Here is a 22,126-nt window from a genome sequence, read left to right on the forward strand (position 1 = left end):
CAAATGTCACATGCAGCATAATGTGTACTCCCATTTAGATATGTACACAAGCGATGTATCGAGATTCAAATACCGAGTCAATCAACCAAGAATGTACAGAACTAACAGACATATAAACACTTATAGAGTATATGGATCAATAATATCAACTAACATACATAAGCCAGGCCGCTGTACTTCTTTTTGCTACAACAGCATCCTTTTTTAGCCAAACTACTACAGCATCTTGGCCCTTTCCGATGCGTGCCACTTATGGTCCATCTATACTACTATTATTGTTGAATGCACATTCAGCCTGATTGGCATATTTGTAGGTATGTCACAGCAATCCAAATGAAATGTCCCCGAGTCTTATCAATTAATACATACTTGTGCTCAAATAAAATTACAAACAAAAAAACAAAAACAAAAAACAATTATTACATGATCTCTAAAACAAATGGTTTGATTGATTACATGAACAAACAAGACAAAGGTTATTCAATGATGGAAAGAACATTTCACCTATGATTTACCAAGTGGGAATTTAATTTCCTTTTTTCCTTCAGGACCTTAACAATGTGGTCAGTCTCAGCTTGCTTCGTTTTGAAATCCAGCTAATATTTAATGGTTGTCTTGAGTACTGCTTGTGATTGTGATGTTTGCTTCCTCAACATGTCAACTTCATCTCTAAGTGCAGAAGCAGAATCTCTTTCTACCACTAGTTTAGCCTCTAGAGCATCAGCAGTTGGCAATTCATAATGCACGATTGGGCCGGTGCCACAGCTGTGGGATGATACAACGTCCATGGGGACCTCGCTCTTTGATCTTGGGCTAACCTGTTTTGCCATTAAAGTTTTGATTGGATTCAGAAAAGTTGAAGTTAGCAAAACATCTCAACTGGGAGTTATAACAGCAAACCAATTAAACAAACAAGGAATTAAAGAGTTTCAATTGGATGCTGAAAAGTAGTTATTAATATCATTGTAACCCGTTGTTGCAGCAGCAAGGCTGTTAAACAAACAAGTAGCTATTTAAGTTCAGGCAAACAGGTAATTCTTAACAGTAAGTATCAAACACATAGATAGGCGCAGTCTACAATAGGATTAACAGGCTGTGGCATTATGTAATCAGTAGCAAACTAAATTAAGCCAAGCAACGTAATTGAACAATTTCGCAATAAGTGGCTAACTAAAATTCCGAGAAGCACGTAACTGAACTTACGCTAGTTCTTTGTACAGGCACACTGCAACTTCTTTTTCGCTTAAAAGGTTGTACGAAGGAGTCCATGGCATCAATTGCTTGGATGCGCAGTCCCAATACTTCTTTCTTCCCACACTGCATTGGTAAGTCGAATGGTTAATCTGGTAAGATGGTGCGTCCTTGATATGTTATACGACGACGTGTAGTCAGACTAGTTGTAGCCACACACATCACACTAGCTTTTACTATATATTTCATGCGATTACTTTTGGCATATCAAGATCTAAGAAATCTACAATAGGATGAAAAGACTGGCATCCTTCACATTATTGGCGAACTCAGTTCATAGAAACAAGCAATTCAACCATTCTGTGGGTAAATCAAAAGCACCACTGGAATATTTTTCACTACCCCAATCATACACGCAAAAAGGGGCGACGCCACCATAGGGGCTGGTATGGGCGGCCGCCTCGGGTGGCTGGAAAGTGTGCACCTAGTTTGAGTCGTCCAGGTTGGCCCATGCTAGTTTTGTTCGTCCCAACGCACGAGCAGGCAATGTAAAAAATGAAGAGAAATGTTTCAATTTGGATGGGCCAATAACATAATGAGGGATCTAATGCAAGCATTTTGCAAGCTCATTGAAGGACTTAGTGTCTAATGATGATCTGCTATGTTGAGAGAGACATAGAGATTTGCAGGCATTGATGACAAGCAAATTATAGTGCATTTTCATAGCTTGAGGAAACGTCGAGGCCATCTACCAGAAAGTCCCCATATCATGACAACATAGCATAAATACTTTTCTAATCTGTTGTTTGAAACTATTGGCATACTTGTGCAGGATAGATATATTGATATGCAGTTTGCGCACTGGTTATAGGTGCAATTACACTTTGATATTTTCAGCGATAGAACGAATAATTCAAGCAGGTACAGACCATGTTTGTAGTCCTTGTACACGATGATGCATTTTGTGTTTTTTGGTGCTTGCATCATTTAGTGTTTATAATCTGAACTACTTTGGATCATTAGCTGGTTTTCAAAGTGCATGTAGCTTCACATTTCTCAAGTTATGTTGATTTCCGGAGTGCAAGTGCCTTCGTATTTTTTAAGTTAAACGTTCGCCCCTGGTAACTTGAATTCGTGGATCCGCCACTGCACACAAATCATACACGAATGCTAGTACGAATTAAATGAAATGTAGGGACTTACGCTAGCTCGTTGTACAGGCTCACTGCAACTCTGCTTGCGCTTGGGATGTTCCATGTACAAGTCCATGTTACCACTTGCTTGGATGTGCCGGCCTTGTGCTCCTTGCATCCCCCTCTGCATTTTTGACACGGCGAATGGTTGATCAAATAAGAGGAATTGACCTTGATGTTGTAGCGGAGGACAGATACTTACAAGGTTATACGGGTGTGCAGGATGTGTACTAGATCCCGTAGCGCTGTCATGCTTCGCTAAAAAATGGATTTGCTTGTTTCAGATGATATCTCCAGAACAAATAAGAATTAAAGTCAGAGTTGCATAGGCGTGTAAGCTAAGAGAGCAGTGAAAGGATATCCAAACATCGTCGGAACAGTGCACAAGGGAGTGATGTGTGGATACCTAGTTCGGGCCGGCATTTGGGCATGGTCGCCTAGCTAGAGTGCGGGTCACTTCAGAGCCGTTGAGGATGATGCGCTGGCGTTGGCTGGCCGCGCACAGACGCAGATCTGGAGTGGCAGCAGAGTGCTATGATGCGGTGGACGAGACCGTTGGTGAAGCCCCAACGGCCTCGGGGGGCGGAGGTGCGATGATGTGCTCGGTGAAGTAGCCCCATTGAGCTGGGAGACGGCGTCGGTGAAGCGCACCTGATGCGGTGGAAGTCGGTGTCTGTGAGGCACGTCGGTTGTGGTGGCCGACGTTGTCGGTGGACCACCCGGTGCGGTGGACGAGGGCGTAGATGAGGTAGCTCCGGTGCGGTGGTGAAGCGCGACCTTCGTCTTCGTCGTCGTCGTCCGGCACAGAGGTGGGGAAAGAGACGAGACGAGGGGCGATTCGAACTTTGCTTGGGTTGGCGGCGAATTAGGGATTTGAGCAATCTGGGCGCAAAAGGGGACGATGGAGAAGGGAGATTTTGCAGGGCTGGAATTGGGGCCGCCAGATATTTCAATCCAGAACGTGGAAGCGCAAGCTTATTTTGTCGACATCCTTTTTGGGTGGGTGGGGTGGGGGAAGGTGGGAGGGAGGGGGTGGGTGGCTGGGTGCTACGCGTCCGTCCGACACACACGACCACCACGATACGACCCTGGTCTGCCTGGTGCGCCTACATTTGAGAATGCAAACGAATCTTCTTTCATTTGCAAATGAATCTGTATGTATTACCATGCCCGTGTTTTCCTTGCAATAATTAGTCATTCGAAACGAGATACTCCCTCCGTTCACTTTTGCAAGTCGTTTCAGACAACTTAAAATGAACTGTTTTGCACATTGTCTGCAATGTCTTCAAGGTCTTATAAAAGTGAACAGAGGGAGTACTATAAATTAATTAATGAGGATTTATTTAAAAAAATCGAAACGGTATGCACTGCCTTTATAATTCCGTAAAGGGAAAAAAATCAAAACTGATTTGAATTGAGGACCATCCCGTAATAATTCGAAATAATTACCCGTAGGCGAGTTTCGAGGCGAAAGGGGAGGCGTTCGATTTTCACTGCCTTTATAAGGGGATGAGGATTCCCTTCTTCCCCCACACCTTCTCTCTTTCCCCGCCCTTCCAATCTCGAGCTCCAGCGCCCTGGTTCTCATCTCCTTTGCACTCGAGCTAGAGCTCAACCATGTCCGGATCCGGAGGTCAGGGCAAGTGGATGGTCTCCTCCGTCATGGAGGAGGACATTACAGAGCTTCGAGCGGCCAGATACTTGGCGAAGGAAACCGCCCACCGTCTGCCAGCTGAGGGACAAGTCGTCCCCGCGCTGAAGCTCAACGAGAGGGTGGTATTCATCCCTCATTTCTTTCGCGGACTAGGTTTCCCACTCCGCCCCTTCGTCTGCGGGCTGATGTATTATTACGGGATACATTCCCACGATCTGTCCCCGAATTCCTTCCTCAACATCTCGGCGTTTATCATCGTGTGTGAGGCCTTCCTCCGCATCCAACCCCACTTCGGGCTATGGCTCAAAGTCTTCAACGTGAAGCCGAAGGTGGAGGATGGCCAGCACGCGGAGTGCGGAGGAGCTATGGTGAGTAAGCTGTCCAATGTCTCCTGGCCGAAAGGCACTTTTGTGGAGACAGTAAAGGAGTGGCAGAAACAGTGGTTCTACATCACGGAACCCCGTGGCACCACCTGGGCCGCGGCTGCCGAGTTCCGCTCTGGCGCTCCCCTGCGACTCACCTCCTGGGTCGAGAAGAGTCTGAACTGGTGCTCGCCCGATGAGCTGATTGCGCTGCAGACGCGCGTTCAAAGCATGACAACCAAGAACGTCATGCTTGTTGATGTAATTCAGGGGATGTTAGTTCGCCTGATCCTCCCGTGCCAGCACAGAAGTCGCCCTCTGTGGGAGTTTGACCCAAAGAAGCATCAAACCCTGGTGAGGCTCTTCGAAACCACTCATGAAGGTGCCTGGAAGTTGCTCTTTAAGGGTAACTAGAAACCGCCGGCCACAGATTCAGACCGCGGGCACGACATTAACCACCCCGCCAGTGAGGTACGTTATTTTTTAACGCATCCTCTACTTGCTTGTTTCAAGGATGACGTCTGAGCTTTTAGCATCTGCTTTTTCAGGATTGGATGGAGAAGGCGAAGCGAATCCAGTGTCCGGCTTCGCTGCCTGAAGAACCGGTCATCCCGCGTTTGGCGAAGATGCTGGTGCCGGCACCGTATAAGGCGCCGGAGAAGAAGGCCAAGGGGGCCAAAAGTGGCCCCCGTCGCAAGGGCGCTCCGGGCGTGACGTCCGAAGATGAAGAAGCCCATTCCTCCGTCCCTGAGGACGATGACGAGGAAGATGAGGAGGAGGAGGAGAAACCCTCCCCCTGAGGAGGGGAAGAAGAAAAGGGGGGCCTCCATGAATTTGGAGGCGGGAACACCCAAGAAGGGGAAGGGTGCCCCTGCGGTCAACACCGCGTGGGACGTCGACAGCAGTCCGGAGCGACACCTCCGCACTAAGCCTCGGGCCGCATCGTAAGTATCATGGCTCACATATTCAAGTGTACCCGGCCTCTCCTTTTTATTGGTTTGACGTGCTTAATTGTGCTATTGCAGTCCGGCCCGTGATAGCATCCCACGATCCTCATCTGGAGGTTTGTTGGATCCGGCGAAAATGGCCAGTATGTCGCCGCCGCCCGCTTGTTCCCCGAGGCTAAGGACGACACCGAAGTGTTGTCCCGGAGGACCGCTCCGAGCCGGGGAGATGCCCAGGACGCTGTCCAGGAGGCGCCACAAGGCGAGACCTGTGCTGCCAGACACATGGGGGAGCAGATCCCCATGGAGACTGGCGAGGAGGGACGTATTCAGTTCGGCCCTCAGCCGAATACGATTCCGGGGACTGATGTGGCCCCGGAATCCGGCGCGCGCCTTCCTTCGAAGGAGAGGGGTGTGCCTATTCCACCGACGACCCCTGTCCAACCAGCGGCACCGGATAACCTGATGGAGGCGCTACGAGGCGCCTCCATTGTGGACGAGCATCGTGTCCTTATGGGTGCGGTGATCGAGAAGGTTCAGTCTGCCAAGAGTAGACTAAACGAGGCCTGCAACAATCTGTTGACAGGTTTTGAGGTAAGTCGCGTAGAAAGAGAACACCCCGTGCTGACAGTAGCCCCTGAGATCCTGTCCGGCGTTCGGAAAGAAAGGCCGGACAGAGGATCAACCCTTTGTAGGAGACTAACTTGATATGTGTGAATAAGCACGCGTCGCTGTTGGCCGCGACCTCGCATGCTGCCGAAGTCTCTGAACTGAAGCAGAGGCTGGAGCAAGCCGAGAACGAGCTCGGTGAGGTGAAGACTCAGCTCCAGGAGAAGCAAGGTGTGTAACGACCTGCTGTGTATTCGGAAAGAATAAGTGGTATGTATTGACCAGAGTGCCATAATATGTGTAGGAGCAACGACCGAGGTCGAGGCCCTAAAAAAGGCCCTGGCCGAAGCCGAGGGGAAGGTTGTCCAGTAGCAAGCCGCCGTAAGAAGCTCAAGGCCCGGGTCGACGAGGTCCAGAAGGAGCCCCAGGACGCGGTAAAGAAGTGTGAGGCCTTGGAGCACGATGCATCGGTCCGAGAGACCGAACTCGCCAAGGCTCGTCAGAGCATGGAGGTCGCACGAAATGAGGCCCGGGACGCCCTCGAAGAGATCCAGGAGGCCAGGAAGATCACGGCGGGTAAGGCATTTAACATGCAAAGCAAGTATGCGGAGAGGAAGTACCTTTTACTAACCCGAATTCGGAGTTGCCCAGAGGCTTTTGCGGATCTACCGCGTAGCGTGTCCGATGCGGCGGAGTTCTTCCGAGCCAAAGAAGGGAGCTCCACGGAGAAGCTGTTCTAGACGCAGTACGCTGTGCTAGAACATCCGGTGCCCTTTACCGATCAGCTGAAACAGCCGGTCGAGCTGCACAGGGTGGCCGAACTGGCCATGAAGGATTTAATAATCCGGCTGTGGCCGGCCGAGGCGATACCCAGCAGTTATTTTGGCCTTGTGAAGCGGGTGGTGGAAGCATGAACGCGGCTAGACATCGTCAAGCAAACAGTCTGCATCGAAGGTGCACGCATGGCTTTCGCCCGTTGCAAGATGTGGTGGGCAAAGATGGATGCCGTCGAGTTGGCCAGGGGGCCGCCAGAGGGCAAGGAGCACTGCACACCCGAACGATATTTTGCGGATGTCCTCGAAGGGTCTCGACTTGCAGCAGCGCAGTGCGGGCAGGACATTGTTTTCGAATGAACACACTCGTGTTTTGTCCTTGCCTTGTATGATATAAAAAGTTGGTTTGTAATATAATACTTATTATGTTTTAATTGTTTCCTCCTGTGCGGCCGTGTTGTATGGAATTTGAGGGTTGGCCAGTCGTCGGCTTCTGCCCTCACGTAGGTAGTACGGAGGTGTTCGGGATGGGATCTAAACAATCTTTATCCAATTATATGGTCCTTGAAGGAGTTGTTTAGCGCAACGAACTAGGCAATCAGACTATGCGGCTTAAACACCCTCACTTAGCCATAGGAGTTTTATAATAAAACATGGGCGCAACCCCTAGTATATGAACCTGAGTGCTGTGAGCGTCTGATCGGGAAGTACCGATCCTTCACGAAATGCGGAAAAAATCTCCAACAATTTGTGACCTCCGAACAGCTGACCGGCTCTCGCCGCATCATGACAGACAGTTTTCGGCTTTCTCTACTGAGGTGCTCATCCGGTTTAGACCAGGGCACAATCGCAGTAGTTCTCCCTTTACTACCCTAGCCGATGTATCGGAACGTAGGGTAGCAAGCACAGGAGCCGGGCAACCAAACTATTGACCAAAGACATGATTCGGAGCCAATGCATATAATGCTGAATTCGGGGTGTCGAACTTATCTATAAGAAGTGTTCGGACTTTGCTGCCGTATTATGGGGCGATGGGGAGCCCCTGGCGAATATGAAACGTGCCAAAGTGCACGGGTGCGAGAATATAAGTAATTAATGGCAAAGGAAAATAGAACAAGAGCAGAGGTAATATTTGGGGCCCCTTGACTTGGGCCGTGAGCTGTTTCCGTTAAAGTTGGGTTAATGCATCAAAGCGCATGTTTACAAATAGTACGAGAAGCAACCGGCTATTTAACATACCATAACCAATGGAGAGCTGCTTTTGGGTACTGGAAAATAGGTAGAGTGATCGTTGGATTGTCCTCTAGGGCTTCCCCTGTATGCCTTTGCTCTGTGCCAATCTAGTGTGCTTGTCCATTAACAGGACCAGTGATCGGGCCGTCGGAGGAGGCCTGTATAAAACAGACCTAAAAAAGTAAAAGAAAATGGTGAAGTTATATGGGAGCCTGGGATCGGTCTAGCCGAACTGTGGGTCACGAGCTAGTTGTGCCTCCGTCGATGCCCATTGAATTTTAAGTGTGTAATTATGTACGCGTGGTACGAATGCCACTACCTCATTGGGACTGGGACGGAGGCCGAACTGCTAATCGAGCTCTTGACGAGCCGAGCTGTCCTGTTGCAGTGTAGTCCGGACCCTCTTAATAATGTCCAGGGGCTCGGCAGCCGGATTTTGTTTTTGCTTGGGGAGGCCGCTCTGTACCTCTGCTGCTAGGGCGGCGGTGTGCTCTTCCGTACGGAGGGAGCGCTCCGTGTTTCCATTGACTGTTATGACGCCGCGCGGACCGGGCATCTTGAGCTTGAGATAAGTGTAGTGTGGCACCGCGTTGAATCTAGCGAACGCGGTTCGTCTGAGCAGTGCGTGGTAGCCGCTGCGGAAGGGGACGATATCGAAGATTAACTCTTCACTTCGGAAGTTGTCCGGGGAACCAAAGACAACCTCCAGTGTGATTGAGCCCGTACAACGGGCCTCTACACCTGGTATGACTCCTTTAAAGGTAGTCTTTGTGGGTTTGATCCGTGAGGGATTAATGCTCATTTTGCGCACTGTATCCTGATAGAGCAGGTTGAGGCTGCTACCACCGTCCATTAGGACTCGTGTTAGGTGAAATCCGTCGATGATTGGTCGAGAACCAGTGCGGCTGAACCGCCATGACCGATACTAGTTGGATGATCTCGACGATCAAAGGTGATCGGGAATGACGACCATGGGTTGAATTTGGGGGCGACTGGCTCTACCGCGTAGACGTCCCTGAGTGCGCGCTTGCGCTCCCTTTTGCGAATGTGTGTAGCATATATCATGTTCACTATTTTGACTTGACGGGGAAACTTCTTCTGCCCCCCAGTGTCCGGCTGCCGGGGCTCTTCGTCGTCGTCCTCACTATGTGATCCCTTTTCTTTGTTCTCGGCGTTTAATTTGCCAGCCTGTTTAAAGACCCAACAATCTCTGTTGGTATGATTGGCTTGTTTGTCTGGGGTGCCATGTATCTGGCACGGACGGTCTAGTATGCGGTCCAAGATGGATGGTCCCTCACTGTTCCTTTTATAGGGCTTCTTCCGCTGGACGGACTTGGAGCCACTGCATCCGGCGTTAACTGTAGTGTCATCGGTGTTATCGCCATTGCTTCGGCGTTTGTGTCTATTGCGCCGGAGCTTGCCGGTGTTGATTTTGGCCTTGGAGGGGCTTATCCCATTTGCTGTGTTTTTACTGTGGGCTAGTCAACTATCCTCACCGACGCAAAAGCGGGTCATGAGCGCCGTGAGGGCTGCCATAGACTTCGGTTTTTCTTGGCTGAGGTGGCGGGTGAGCCAGTCGTCACGGATGCTGTGTTTAAAGGCTGCTAGGGCTTTGGCATCCGGACAGCCAACAATCTGGTCCTTTTGGTTAGGAACCTAGTCCAGAATTTTCTGGCTGATTCTCCAGGTTGTTGAACTATATGACTTAAGTCGTCGGCGTCCGGTGGCCGGACATATGTACCTTGGAAGTTGTCGAGGAAGGCTTCTTCCAAGTCCTCCCAGCTGCCGATGGAATTTTCAGGCAGGCTGTTTAACCAGTGCCGAGCTGGCCCTTTTAGCTTTGGTGGGAGGTATTTAATGGCATGGAGGTCGTCTCCTCGGGCCATATGGATGTGGAGAATAAAATCTTCGATCCATACTGCGGGATCGGTTGTTCCGTCGTATGATTCAATATTGACGGGCTTGAATCCCTCGGGGAATTCATGATCCAGTACTTCATATGTGAAGCACAGAGGGTGTGCGGCGCCTCTATATCAGGCCACATCGCGACGTAGCTCTGATGGAGTCCGTTTTCGGCATTCGGCCCGGGCATGGTTAGGTTTATCACGTCCAAATAGGTAGCCGTCGTCGTGTCTCGAGGCACGTCCTCGCGATCCGTAGATCAATCTTGTATGTCTTGCTCTACTATCCAGGGTCTGCCGGAGGTCGTACCTATGATCCCGAGTTGTTCCCTCTTTATTTTTACGGGGCGGCAGGGCAGGCTGCCGCTCGGCCTGAGTTGCCGCTTCATCCCGACCGCGGGGTGGTTGGTCCGCCGCACTCTCCCGACCACGTGATGGTCGTTCCGCATTACGCGAGGGAGATGTGGGCTCCGGCGCCTCCTCATCAAACTGAGGTAGCAGTCTACATTTCGGGTAGCTCTTGGCGGGGCGCTTGAGGCCATATTCTTCGGCTGCCAGAACATCAGTCCATCTGTCGACGAGCAGATCTTGTTCAGCTTGAAGCTCCTGCTGTTTCTTTTTCAGGCTCCTTGCAGTGGCTATGAGCCGAAGCTTGAAGCGCTCCTACTCCAGAGGCTCCTCAGGCACGATGAAGTCTTTTTTGCCGAGGCTCATCTCCTCCTCGGAGGGCGGACAGTAACTATCGTCCTCCGAGTCTTCTTCTATGGCTTGTTCGTCAGGGCTGACATGCCCTGATTCCCCATTGTCTCGTTCGGCAGTTTGTTCATCGGGTTCTTCTGTGTCTTCAGCACCATCCGGAGTGTTGTCATCTCCTGTGTTGGTGTTGCTATCTCTGCTGCGGCGGGATTTAGAGTGGCGCCGCTGACGCCGGCGCTTTGGTTGTGTCTTAGAGGGGTCATCCTCCTTTGCTGGGTTTTCCTTGTCATCACCACTATTATATTTTGGTGTATCCACCATGTATACGTCATATGAGGAGGTGGCCGTCCATCATCCGGTGAACGGCGTGGCTTGGGCCTCCTCTTCTCCGGCGTCGTCGTCCATACCGTCGATGTCTTCGGAGTCATAATCGAGTGTGTCGGTTAATCATCGACGGTGGCTATGAAGTGGGTGGTGGGTGGGAAACGAAATTCCCCATCATCGGCCTCCAGTTCGAGCCGGAGATAATTCGGCCGTGAGTCCTCCGCCAAGGACAGGTTCTTTAATGAATTCAGTACATCGCCCAAGGGCGAGTGTTGAAAGATGTTTGCGGCGCTGAACTCGAAAATTGATAACCGATCAAGCTCGGTGTTCACAGACGCACGTGGTTCGGAACTTGCAGCCGGAAACGAGTCCGGAGTTCCGTTGACACAGACATTGCATGAGGCTGAGTCTGTGTGCAGCTCCAACGCCGCGGAATCTGTGGCCTTGGATGGTGTGATCGGCTTCGGATCTAAGTCCAAAGCAGTTACAGGAGCCATCTCCTGGGTGTGGTCCGATGACAGATTTAAGTCATGTTCATCGGGGTGAGCGATCGCCGCGGTCTCGAATCCAGTGAAGATCAGGTCTCCACGGATGTCCGCGATGTAACTCAAGCTTCCGAATCTAACCTCATGGCCAGGGGCGTAGCTATCGATCTGCTCTAAACGGCCAAGCGAGTTGGCCCGCAGTACGAAGCCGCCGAACACGAAGATCTGTTCGGGGAGGAAGGTTTCCTCTTGGACAGCGTCGCTATGGACGATTGAAGGAGCCATCAAACCTATTGAGGACGACACAGTGGAACTCTCAATGAAAGCACCAATGTCGGTGTCAAAACCGGCGGATCTCGGATAGGGCGTCCCGAACTGTGCGTCTAAGGTCGATGGTAACAGGAGACATGGGACGCGATGTTTACCCAGGTTCGGGCCCTCTCTATGGAGGTAATACCCTACTTCCTGCTTGATTGATCTTGATGAATATGAGTATTACAAGAGTTGATCTACCATGAGATCGTAATGGCTAAACCCTAGAAGTCTAGCATGTATGACTATGGTAATGTATATCTCTATTCGGACTAAGTCCTCCGGTTTATATACACACCGGGGAGATTTAGGGTTACATCTTGTCGTTTACATACAAGGGAATCTTCATAATCGATCACCAAGCTTGCCTTCCACGCCAAGGAAGGTCCTATCCGAACATGGGTATAGTCTTCGGCCTTCATGTCTTCACAGCCCATCAGTCCGGCCCATGGATAACAGGCCGGACGCCCGAGGACCCCTTAGTCCAGGACTCCCTCAGTTGGTGATGTTGGAAAGCCTCGGGCTCAAGGGTGGTGCGGTCCGCTGGTGTTGGGCAAGTTGCCCTGGCGAGGCCCTTGCCGGGGCCGTGGAGGCCGCCCCGGCAAGGGTCTTGCCGGGGGAGTCCACCTCGCCCTCTTGCTCTTTGTGTCTCTGTCTTGGCGTTGCCTTGATCGCCTTGTGGCCTCGGCTTCCCTCACCTGCCCTGCATAGTGTGGCCATGGGCGTAGCTCTGACTACCCGTGCACAGGTAAAGGGGTGCGGAAGCAGAGCCCCTACTTCTGTACACCGACAGGAGCCCCCGGGCCTGGGTCACACATAAGCACAACGCGTTGTTGGGCTAGGCCCAGAACGGTGCCCGGGCAGGCGGGGCCGATTTTACCGTGGTAGCTTTTCCGCGCGCTGCGCTTCCCCACGACCCGCGTTGAACGCGCAACGTGGAGGGCCGTGAGTGACGTGGGAGGCATGCGTGGGGCGCCTGCTGCACGCATGCGTCACGTCGCAGTAAATGGTAAAGAGGCGGCCCGCGCCTTCCCCATAAAAAGGAATAACCGCGGGCGCGCTACTCATTTACCCTCTGCGTTTTCCCCAATCTCGGCACTGCCGTCCCCATCTTCTTCCTCCTCGAGCTCGCCTCTGCTTTTCGCTGCTTCGCCCCCATTGCTCTCGACCCTCTGCCTTTGCTCAGTCGCCATGGCGCCCAAGACCGGCAAGGGAAAGGGCAAAGGGGCGGCTAAGGATGTCGCGGAGAAGGAGGTGCCGGAGAACGAGGCAGCGGTGCGGCGAGCGCAGGTCGCCTACTTCTCCCCGTCGTCGGTCGACGTGTTCCATCTCAAGGACATCTACAGGCCCCTGTGGGCGGCGAAGACGACGGGGCACCCCACCACGCGCATCATCCCCGCCGATTGCAGCGAGGCCGGCCCCAAGCGGTACCCCTTCTTCGTTGATTTATTCTCCTGCGGGCTCTGCCCCCCTTTTTCCGATTTCTTCAACGACGTCATGCACACCTTCAGCTTCCCTCTCCTGGACCTCACGCTGAACGCCGTGGCGTACATGGCGCTCTTCGCCCACCTCTGCGAGGGCTTCGTCGGAGTGCTTCCCAGCACGGCGCTCTTCCGCCACTACTTCTCCCCTTGCCTCCAGCCAGGGGGCGCCCTCTCCGGGAGCATCTCCTGGGTCCCGAGGGCCCAAGGGAGGGACACGTATCCGGAGGGCGCCCACAAGGAGAGGTGGGAAGAGTGGCGGGGCCAGTGGTGCTGGATCGAGGAGGAGAACCCGCCGGAGTTCTGTCGGGTTCCCCGGAGCCCGCCGCTTCACGGCGATGACTAGAGCGACATCGATCCCGACGACGCGAAGCTCTCGATTGCCGTCGCCAGAATCCATCATCTCACCACGGCCGGGCTCACCCTTGTGATGATCGGGGCGGACTTCATCCGCCGCCGAATTGCCCCGCTGCACAACAAGGGGAGGCCGGCCTGGCTTTTCAGGAACGCGGCCGACATCATGAGGCTCCGCCCTGGCCTGAAGCACGACTTCACGGTGATGGGGCACGGCCATCACTGCCAGAGGCTCTTCCAGCTCGACGTGTTCGCCGACGGCAGGGTGGAGAGGACCGGCAGGGCCGCGAAGGCCAACAAGACCATCAAGGGGCCCTTATTCGGGTTGCCGCCGGGCATGTTCCTGCTGAGCAACAACACGTGCCAGGCCGCCATCCTCAAGATGATGCCGGTTTTCAACGCGCACGGTCTCGACCCGTCCTGGGTCGCGCCCCCGGCACGCGAGGTGCAGGAGTTCTTCGAAAACTTGTCTAGGACTTCGAGCGTGAGGAGCTGCTGCTCATCACGGAGACCACCTAGGCGGATATCAACTACATCCCCGCCAGGGTGGCAGAGGCGCAGCTCGCCATGGAGGCAGGCAGCACTGGCGGCGTGGAGGACGAGGACGGCGTGGCCGTGGAGGAGATGGAGCTCGCCCAGTGGGCGAAGGCTGCCAGGAAGGCCAGCAGTGCCAACACCGGGGCTCCTCCCGTCGAGGATGTGGGCGAGGAGGCGACCGAGGGAGAGGCCGAGTCCGACGATCCTCCGGCCACGGGGAGAGGGCGTGTCCTGCGGCGGTCCAGCTCTGGCGAACCGGTCCGGCGAACCAGCCGTGGCAAGGGGCCCAGGGGGAGCCCGTGCGCCAGACGAGGGCCACGACGGCGAGGAAGGCGGCGAAGACCACGGTGGCGAAGAAGAAAGCGACTGCCTCTTCTTCGTCCAAGCATCGCCGGACCCCATCCCCCTCTCCTCCTCCCGCAGACCTCGACACGGGGGTTGTCTTCAATCTTGGGTCCCTTAGCCCAATGAGGAAGCGGAAGGCAGTGGAAGAGGAGGCGGAGGACGAGTCAGTGTCTGCCCTTCCCCACCTCCATTCTTCGTGCTGCCTTTATTGACTTGTTTCTGTCTCCGTAGTGACAGGGAGACGCTGGCCCAGAGGGTGGCGAAGAGGGCCAGGGCGTCGGCAGGCGACCAGCCCCCGGCGGGCGCTTCGCACACGCCGGTGGTGGAGGTCAGGTCAGACAGCAGCCCCCGGCGCACCCCCGGCTTAGCCCCCAGCGCGAGTTCACCATCTACTCCTTGTCAACGCGTGCCAGGGTACGGCTTCTCGGCGCTAACCTTGTCGTGGCTCCAGGAGGAGAACGGCACCGGGAGGAGCCACCAAGGGCCGCCTCCAACACGCCGTCCCTATCAACCACACCGCCCCGAGGGGCGTCCCCGGCGAGGGCACCAAGCGCCGAGCTCATGCGCACAGAGGAGGAGGAGGTGGACTTGGGCGCTGGTGGCTCCGTCCCGGCAACAGATGTTGGCAGGGAGGGGGCCACTTCTTCCCAGCCCGGCACGGGTAAGCCACCTGCTTTCCCTTCTTTCTTCTTTGAATCTTGATCTTGGACCTACCTTATTCTCCCTCTTGGCATCCAGATCCCCCCCTCCCCTGGCGGACCAAGAGGACACCGACACCATCATCACGGAGGTCGCCCAGGCTGCCGTGGCCGAGGCCGATAAGGTTACCGCCGAAGAGGCCGCCGAGACCGCCGCCGAGGACACCACCAAGGGGCCTGCCAGAGGGACCGAGGAGGATGCCACCGAGGAGGCCGGCTGTAACACCCCAAAAATTTAACCATATTTTGTTTTATTAAAATTTTGCCTAGAAATTAAATATTTTATTTCTGGATTTATCTTTTGATTTCAGAACCTCTCTTTTCTTTGATATTGTGAAGTTTTTACCCCAAGTGAAAACCTTCCAAAAATATTATTGGACTTGTATACCCTCTCAAGAAAACATTTCTTTTATCGGTGGGTTTATTTGCATAATTGTTTTTCCTGAGCTTTATTCTTCTAAAAATGATTTTTCATAAGTTATGGAGCCTCTTTTGCACTGTAACCCTTTCAAATACTTCTTTAAAATTTCAACCAAAATTTGGGGATGTCATGTGATGTTTCCACATCACTTTTATGCAAAAATACCCTTTATTCATTTGGAGATTTTGAGCTTTTCCCCAAGTTTTCAAATCTGGTCCAGTTTGCACTTTTGCACTACAACCTATTTAAATATGTCTTTAAAACTTACACCAAAATTAGGGGATGTTAGTAGGAGTATATTATTCATCCTTGTGCAAAACCCCACTAATGTTCTTTGAAAAGTTTGAGCAAAACATCCTCTTTTGCTCTCTGGTCTAGTTTGGCTTTTTCTACAACAACTCTAATTTTTGTTGCTCTAATGCCCATAATCTTTCTCCTGCTTATCAACCACCCTGCAAAACCCTTGAGTCCAGGAGAATGGACCTATTGGAGTATTTTTGGTCCATGAAACTATGCCTTTTACTTTCTGTCCAGAAATGGTTCTCTCAAAAACTTCCACTAGCAAGTTTCTGTTTTTGCCAAACTAACCTTGCCATCCTCCTTTTCATCTAAAGAGGCTAGGATCTGGAGATTTTGGCCACCCCAAGAGTTGCCTAGATGCCCTTAGCATTCTGTCAAGCACCTTGTGTGCATGGTCAGATTTGACATAATTTTTAGTTTGCACACTGGACCTGCTTACTTTGCCTAACCACCATGTCCACTAACCTCCTTGCAAACAATAACCTAGACCTGCCAAACCTCACATGATGTGGAGCCCTCTGGCATGCCATGGCATTTTGCCAAACAGCTCGCGTGGGTGCGCTGGGCGCGCCCAGAGCGCACGTTTTGCACGCGTGCGCACTGAGTCGCCGCGTCCCACTGCCGTCGCCCCGCACTCGTTCTGGCCCTTCCCCACTCGCAGCCGACACGCCCTGACTCCTCCCTCGCTGCAGAGCCGCTCCTGGAGCTCCACAGCGCCACCGTCAGGTCGGCCGTGGCCGCTAGCGGCCGGCCACAGCAGGCCCCTGCCATGGACAGCGCCGCCCGAGCCACAGCCGCTCGCCAGCTCGCCTCTGGAGCAGTCCAAGCTTATCCACGAGCTCGTCCACTAGCGCCCGTCGCCGCCACGTCGTCCTGCAGGCTACAGAACGGTGGTTCGCCATCGAGCTTATCCCGGCCATGGGAACCGACCTCTCCGGGCTATATATAGCCCTCCCGATCATGCCTAAGCTCGTGAGCAGCCTCGTTCGAGCAGTAGGAAGCCCCCCTTCCTCCCCAGTTGGCCCGAGGCCCTTCCCTTCCCCACCTTCGGCAGGTTCGGCCGCCGCCACGATTCGGTAAAATCCGGCCAGGACCGAGGCCCCCTAACCTCTCCCGTGCTTCCATCCTCCTCCCCTCGACCGTGCGGAGCCGCCCAGCCTCTCAGCTTCGATCGAGAGCCACCGTAGCCCAAACCCCCAAATCCTCCCGAAGCCACCTCCACCGCGGAGCTCGCCGCCGGCGACTCCCTTCGCCCCCGCCAGCCTGTCGACCACTGGGAGGACCGCCCTGGACTGGCGGATCCATCCCTGCCCTCGGAACCCAGTGGGGAGCCGTCGTTCGCCGGCGTTGATCGCCGGAGCCCCGCCTTTTCTCGGGCAGAGGAGGAAGGAGGCGAGCGACTGGTCAAACCTGACCAGTGGGCCCAAGGGACCCACTTTCAGTGACCCACGAGCCGGTCCACGCTGGTTCAGTGAAAGCGTAAACCCAAAGTACGCCTCCTCCGAAACGTTTTTCTTTTTTCTGTTTTATTAAAAAAATAGGATTTTGACTAAACTTTGACTGGCTATAACTTTTTAAATATAAGTCCAAATGACTTGATTCATTTTTTGTTGTTTCTCAAATTATGTATAGTTTATTTTAGTATTTATTTGAAATTTTTCCAAACAACTTTTTTGTACTGTTTTGAAACTATGTGTTAATTTGAATTTTCTCAAAATAGGATTTTTGAAGAAGGAAGCAACTTTCAAAAAGTGCACCCCCTTGCATACTCTTGAAGGCAAGCATTCTGAACCCTGGCATAATACTGTTGTTCGTTGTTTGATAACGGTTACAACACCACCGTGATACGGAGTATTCGTTATTTTATGTGATATGGTCATACGCATGAGTTCATATTGATGATTCCGTGCTGTTGGAATTTGATATGTTTGTGATAGTAATCACCCTCGTATACCTTTCATGCCTACCGGAAGGAATCCGGGAAAGCCTCTGTCTTGGATAGACACGAGCTTGTCTCCAGTCTTCGTCGAGACGATTGTGTCCGGTACGGCATAGTGAGGTATGATGAGTGATGATTTTGTCTGTTGGTTGAAACATATTTGTTATGCTAACCATGCAGGGAATACTTAAACCTCCTGAGTCGACCGTAGATCGAGTCTTGTTCCAGTAACCCCCATACTTGTTTCGTACTACCACTTGTCCCTGCCACAAGTAGGGTACGGTTCAGTAAGTTGTCAACCCCTTCCTAGCACACACCATACAGAGAGGCCATGGTGGAAGATACCGAAGGCCTCCGGTAGGCATGCCACCTGGTCCGGTGGCATGGGTGTTTTCGGTTGGTGTAACACCCCGGATGTAACTTTCCATATTTATAACTCCAACTCTTGCCATTTTCGGCTATGTGTTATGATATTCCCTCCGTGGTCGGGTTTTGTTTGTCGTTTTGTATTTTGTTCATGTCATGCATTTCATATCATGTCATCATGTGCATTGCATTTGCATACGTGTTTGTCTCATGCATCCGAGCATTTTCCCCGTTGTCTGTTTTGCAATCCGGCGCTCCCATCTCCTCCAGCGCACCCCTCTTGTTTTCTTTCGTCAGCGGGTGTCAAACGTTCTCGGAATGTACCGAGGCTTGTCAATGGCCTAGGTATACTACCGGGAGACCACCGGTCAAGTTTCGTTCCATTTGGAGGTCGTTTGGTAATCCAACGGTTAACCGGGTAACCGCAAAGTCCATTTGTGTGTAGCAGCAAAACCCCTCTCTAAACCAGCCCAAAACCCACCAAACTCTCTTCCATGCTCTAGGCCGTTCGATCACAATCGTGTGGGCGAAAACCGCACCTCATTTGGACTCTCCTAGCTCCCTCTACCTATATAAGTGCATCCCTCCCGTATACAATCGCAGATGAAACCCTAAAAAATCTCCTCCGCGCCGCCGGACGCGTCTTCCTCAGTGCCGGACACGTCCACCACCGCCTCCTCGACCAACCGCGCGCTGACACGTCATCCGACCCGCCGGCGTCCGCCCGCGGCCCGCCGAGGCCCGGAGCCGGCCCCCGCGGCCCGACCGCCCGAGCCGCCGGCGCTCCCGCGCGCCTCCCCGGCCTCGCCACCGCCGGCCGCCGTGCCACCGCCGCCCCTCGCCTCCGGCCGTCGCCCGCGCCATCACCACTGCTCGCCGCCGCCGCGCCCCACGGCGCCGCCCGCGCCCGACGCCGCCTCCCTCCGGCGCCGCCCCCTCTTCCCCGCCGGTCACCGCGCCTCCTCGGCGCCTCCTCCTTCTCCGCGCCGCCGTTGGCAACCGCCCCGTCGAGCTCGAGCAGAGCCCCGATCGGATCTAGCGAGTGTTGACTTTCCCGAGACCCCGTTTTTTCTCCAAGTTTTCAATATGTTACAGCATGTGCCCATGTTCGACGCATCATAACTCTCTGCATATAGCTCCGTTTTGTGCATTTAATATGTCAAATTGTTCGCCTCGTGATGCTCTACATTTTGTTCAATTGCACCATGTTAATTAGAGTCCATCTTGATGCCCAAATATCTGGTGCAAGAGTGCTAGTTGCTGTTATCTGCTGGTTCTTATCAGAACATGGAGATTTGTTATTTTTGTATCCTTTAATCTGTGCATCTTATGGGCATGAGCTCTACATGTGTTTTGTTGTATGCCATGCCATATTTCCAGTGGTGTATGCCATGTATTTTTGTGATCTCTGTGGTGACTAGAACAAGCATGCAAACTAGGCTCCGTAATGTTTCTGATTTCAGGGACTTAGTGATTTCTCCAAGTCTTTGTCTGCTGTTATTTTGTTGCCATGTAAACTTCATGCTACAGAGAGATCCATGCATATTTTGGAGATGTTCAGTAAGGATGTTTTGTAGATATTGTTGTAGTTGATACATTCCTGCCCTTTTTTGCAATTATGGAGTGCCATAGCATGACTCAATCTTGCTCTACTTTTGCTATAAAATATTTCTGGCAGATTCTTAACATGATATTCATTTTTGCCAAGCTTTTTGTAGTTGATCCATACATTCTAAGCTTTTGTTCTTGCCATGGATAGCTTCATAAACTTGCCATCTTGCTGTAGGTATGCTTTTTTTGTCATGCATTGCCTTGTGGTGAGTGCATCAAGCTCACCAAAATGCCTTCATATTATTGTTGCTGCCATGCTCTGTTTTCTGCCAAGTCTGAAACCTGATAACGGAACTTGCTATGTTTACATGGTTGCCATCATATCTTCTGATCCTTTTTGGCTTATGATCAGTAAGGGACTTTTGTCATATACATTTAGTATAATACTGCCATGCCTTATTTTGCTATGTTAAGTTCCTGTAGTATGTTCATTTTGTGCTCTGAACATTGCTACCTGATGCAGTATTCTGCCATGTCCAGTAATTTCACCAAGTCTGTGATCCCGTTATCTTTTGCTCTTTTTCCATGCTTGTTTGAGCCTGATATGTTGTGTTCTAGCCATAGCTCAGTGTTCATCTTTTGTCAAGCATCTCCTGTACATTACTGCCATATGCTTTGTTGCTATGTTGGAGTGCTGTAGCATTGTTGCTTGTTGCATTTTAAGTGCTATCATGCTGTTAATCGCAGATTCGTGTCATTCTTGTTTTGCTTGCCATTTGCAAACCGTGCATCCGCTTCCGGTGATCTTAATATCGATTTCGACCAAAATCATCTCATCTTTCCAGTGGCATGCTTGGTTTGCCAAGTTACTGCCTTGTTCATCATTTTCCTTCCGGAGCACGCATATGCATCGCATATCATATCTTGCATATCATTCATGTATTGCATCATGTTGCTTGTGCATTCCCCGTGATTGATTGTGGTTCCGTTGCTTGTGTTCTTGTCTTGGGTAGAGCCAGGAGACGAGTTCGTGAAAGAGGAACCTGTTGAGTACGCTTACGAGGATCAAGCTTTCGTCAACTCTGAGAACCTTGCAGGCAAGATGACCACCCCTCGAAATCACTTCTATCTTTGCTTTGCTAGTTGTTCGCTCTATTGCCATGCTTCGCTACCTACCACTTGCTATATCATGCCTCCCATATTGCCATGTCAGCCTCTAACCATCCTTTCCTAGCAAACCGTTGTTTGGCTAAGTTACCGCTTTTGCTCAGCCCTTCTTATAGCGTTGCTAGTTGCAGGTGAAGTTGAAGTTTGTTCCAGGTCGGAACATGGATATGTTGGGATATCACAATATCTCTTATTATATTAATGCATCTATATATTTGGTAAAGGGTGGAAGGCTCGGCCTTATGCCTGGTGTTTTGTTCCACTCTTGCCGCCCTAGTTTCTGTCATACCGGTATTATGTTCCTTGAGTTTGCGTTCCTTACGCGGTCGGGTGATTTATGGGACCACCTTGACAGTTCGCCTTGAATAAAACTCCTCCAGCAAGGCCCAACCTTGGTTTTACCATTTGGCTACCTACCACCTCCACTTCCCTTGGGTTTTCGCGAGCCCGAGGGTCATCTTATTTAGACCCCCACGGGCCAGTGCTCCTTTGAGTGTTGGTTCAAACCGAGCTGCCTGCGGGGCCACCTTGGGGAAACTTGAGGTCTGCTTTTACTCGTAGCTAGTCTCATCCGGTGTGCCCTGAGAACGAGATATGTGCAGCTCCTATCGGGTTTTGTCAGCACATTCGGGTGACTTTGCTGGTCTTGTTTTACCATTGTCGAAATGTCTTGTAAACCGGGATTCTGAGACTGATCGGGTCATTTCGGGAGAAGGTTTGTCCTTCGTTGACCGTGAGAGCTTATGATGGGCTAAGTTGGGACACCCCTGCAGGGTTTTATCTTTCGAAAGCCGTGCCCGCGGTTATGAGGCAGATGGGAATTTGTTAATGCCCGGCTGTAGAGAACTTTTCACTTGACCCAATTAAAATACATCAACTGCGTGTGTAGCCGTGAAGGTCTCTTCTCAGCGGAGTCCGGGAAGTGAACACGGTTTGAGTTATGACTGACGTAAGTAAGAGTTCAGGATCACTTCTTGGTCATTTCTAGATGACGACCATTTCGTTGCTTCTCTTCTCGCTCTCATTTGCGTATGTTAGCCACCATATATGCTTATTGCCTGCTGCAGCTCCACCTCATTACACCATCCTTTCCTATAAGCTTAAATAGTCTTGATCTCGCAGGTGTGAGATTGCTGAGTCCTCGTGACTCACAGATTCTACCAAAACAGTTGCAGGTGCCGACGATGCCAGTGCAGATGATGGGATCGATCTCAAGTGGGAGTTCGATGAGGAACCTGGTCGTTACTATGTGTCTTTTCCTGATGATCAGTAGTGGAGCCCAGTTGGGAC

This window comes from Aegilops tauschii, chromosome 3 (genome assembly GCF_002575655.3).
Source record: "Aegilops tauschii subsp. strangulata cultivar AL8/78 chromosome 3, Aet v6.0, whole genome shotgun sequence".
Lineage (NCBI taxonomy): Eukaryota > Viridiplantae > Streptophyta > Magnoliopsida > Poales > Poaceae > Aegilops > Aegilops tauschii.